Source organism: Elephantulus edwardii, unplaced genomic scaffold, assembly GCF_000299155.1.
Source record: "Elephantulus edwardii isolate Elephantulus edwardi_28Jun2011 unplaced genomic scaffold, EleEdw1.0 scaffold00046, whole genome shotgun sequence".
NCBI lineage: Eukaryota > Metazoa > Chordata > Mammalia > Macroscelidea > Macroscelididae > Elephantulus > Elephantulus edwardii.
In genome coordinates, this window is record NW_006399796.1 from 11,542,670 (window position 1) to 11,545,963 (window position 3,294).

The following is a 3,294-nucleotide window of genomic DNA, read 5'->3' on the forward strand; positions in this document are numbered from 1 at the left end:
AATGGCAAAGGACACACTGACAAAGGAGATCAATCAGAACTGACTTTGACAAGCACTGTGGCAATTGGACAATTAAAACAGACATTCGGATGGCGGGGGAAGAAGAACAAACTGGGGAGGAGGGTAGAGGGAATGGTGCAGCAGTGAAGGAATGAAAACCCAAAATCCCTGTAAATGTTCATTAAAACTAATAAAATTTAATAGTAATAATAAAAAAGCAATAAATGGAAACTTGGGTAGAAAGGGCACTGCGTAAGGACGTTTTCTGTGGCAAAAGATCTCTTTAAAAAGTTGTTTGTGTGGGTTGGTTTTTTTTCCCATTGAGGCATTTTATTTGCACTGTTTATTACATCTCTAGAAAAAGAATCCCAGGATTTTTCCTCCTGTGTGTTTTTGTCTTGCTTCCTCGTGGTCCATAATGCCACCTGAGGTTGTCAGTGCAATGAAACCGAACTTACGGGAAGGGAGCAGATTATTCGGCCACTTTTCTAGATCTTTGAGCCACACATCAAATCTGGGGCTTGTAAACGCCACACTTGTTTAACCTGCCTATGAGGTTGATAACAAGTTTCCCCGCTCTGTGATCATGAATGATTTCAAATTCACCAATGTAGCCATCCTTCATCCTCACGGTCAGGAACCGAACGATGACCTTTGAGAACTGCTGGATGAGAACCTGGCGCTTGTCTCTCTTCTCGGCATTGATGCTCTTGAGCGCGTCGGCCAGGACTTTCATGCGCACCATTGTGGAGGCACGGAAAGATGGCGCAAAGAGCGTGGTGTTTTGTGTTTTGTTTTTTTTTTTTTTTAAATAAAAGATATCACTTTAAAGACTAAGGTGTGTCTTCCCCAAATCATATTATTTCAACCGCTTCATATGCATATACAAATTTACAGTGAATAAGGGATAACTGATATTTTTAAATTGTGGTATTGGCAAAGAATATTGAACATATGATTGGATGAAGAATCATTGACAACCTGCGTTATGCAGATGATACAACCTTGCTTGTGGAAACTGAGGAGGCCCTGAGGAGACATTTGCAGAAAGGAAGAACTGCAGTCTCTAATATGGATTGAAGCTCAACATCAAGAGAACAAATATTCTCACCACTGGGAAAACTGGAAGCATCATGATAGATGGAGAAGAGATTGAAATTGTCAACAATTTCAGCTTGCTCAGATCCATTATCAACACTCTTGGCAAGAGCAGTCAGAAAATCAAAAGATGGCTTACATTGGGAAAATGTGAGGGATTTCTGCAGAGTACTGAAAAGCAACTAAGCCAGTCTAGAGACTAAGGTGTGTCTTATCCAGACCGTGGGTCTAGCAACTACTTGCTAAGAATCAGAGAGCTAGACAATGACTAAGGATGACAGAAGAATGGTGCCTTTGAGTTGTGGTGCTGGAGAATAGTATTCAACATACCATGGACTGACAAGAGAACAAACAGGTCTGTCCTTGAGATGGCGAAACTAAGTTGTTCCTTACAAGGATTTGGAACATCTGACTCACATATTTTAGGTATATTGTCAGGATGCACCAGTCCTTGGAGAAGGATGTCATGCTTGGAAGGTGAAGGGACAGAGCAGGAGAATAAGACCCTGGATGAGATGGATTGACGCAGTAAATGCAATAATAGGGTTAGGTGTGTCAAAGTCAGTAAGAGTGTCTTAGGACAGGGCAGGGTTCAGTGTTATTGTGCATAGGGTTGCTATGAATTGCAAGCACCTTGATGGTATATCTCAACAACAATAACTATAAACTTCCTTGAATAAAACCCACAAATACATATCTTGGGAAAAGTATAGCTGGAATGTTCTTTTGCAGTCAGGATAGCAACACTTTGACTTACACATTTTGAATATATTATCAGTAGTGTCAGTCCTTGGGGAAAGACATCATGAAAATAGAGAGTAGGGGGTGGAGGGTGGGGAAGAAGATTCTTAATGAGATGGAATGAGATGGATTTATATTTGATTGTAAAAATGTGCACTATCATAGCAGTGATTATGAGGATGGTACATGACTAGACAGAGTTTCATTCTGTTGTACATAGATAGGGTCTCTAAACTACTCCCTATGTGCTTATTCTATTCAACTTTCTCTATACTACTATTTGATAAAATTCCCATTGAGTTTCCAATGTTAAAGAAATTTAATTATGCTGAAATTTATGTTCATCTCAAAAGGTAAAGAAAGTAAAACAAAACACATGTATGGAGCAAAAAGTCATAAGTTGACTCTCCTATCTTTGAGTTACATACACTCCCTGCTCCAATAGAAATGTCTGTCAATAGTTTGCCATGTCAGTAGTACTGTAACAGTATACTCTAAAGGTGTGGTTTTAGAAAAAATTATGTTGTTGTTATTATTATGTGTGTTTACCATCAAATAAGATCTGACTGGTACAGGAGGAGTAGCGCGGTTTAAAATCCACCAGATGCTCTGCTGAAGGAGGGACAATCTCCTCCTGTACCAGTGCAGGTTCTTGCCACTAGGCCACTGGAGTTCACCTGTAAAGGTTTTTCCATACCTTCCTCCCCTGCATTTACAAACAAATATATCGTATGTAGTTTGTTTCTTGAAAGAAAGAAAACCTTTAAACCAAAAGCAAAATTGCACTATACAACATTTACTGGAACTCCTTTTTCGCTTAAAATTATCTCCTCAGATCAGCACCTAGACTGACTTGAGTGTGTGTGTGTGTGTGTGTGTGTGTGTGTGTGTGTGTGTGCCTAATGTTTCAGTTCTCCAACTGGCAGTTACTTAGATTGATTCCAAAAAGCTTTTTAATCAATTCAACACCTTGGAGTGCTATTAAAGTATTATATAGACTTGGCCTATCAAGTAATGTCTTATATCACAACATAAAATATTTATAAACCACTACAAAATATGAAAAACAGAGACTATTCCAGAAAAAGGCATTTAGTTATCTGTCTTAAGTTGGAGATAAAAAATTATTTTGACGGAAAAACTTAGTAACACTGGTCATGACTGAGCAAGAATGCAAATAACACACCAAATATTTGCTTTACATGGGTCATTTAAAGTTTCATCAACTCTAAGCACATTGCTTTAAACTACTGAAGATCAAAAAATACTTTTGCTACTGCTCTCCTGATTGGTCTTCACTCATTATGAATCAGGTTATCTCTCTGACATGGATTGCTCTGTTATTGAGTATTCTCTGTGCCAGTCATTGTACAAAATCCTAACCAAACTCTTTCATTAAGCCGCATGGTAACCCAGTAAAGTATCATAAGCCTCATTTTTAAAGGGGATAGAATC

The 3,294-nt window shown here is 38.6% G+C and overlaps 1 pseudogene; it reads right to left on the reverse strand.

Moving 5' to 3' along the window:
• Positions 1-354: 354 nt before the first annotated feature.
• Positions 355-748, reverse strand: LOC102850692 (annotated as a pseudogene).
• Positions 749-3,294: the final 2,546 nt, after the last annotated feature.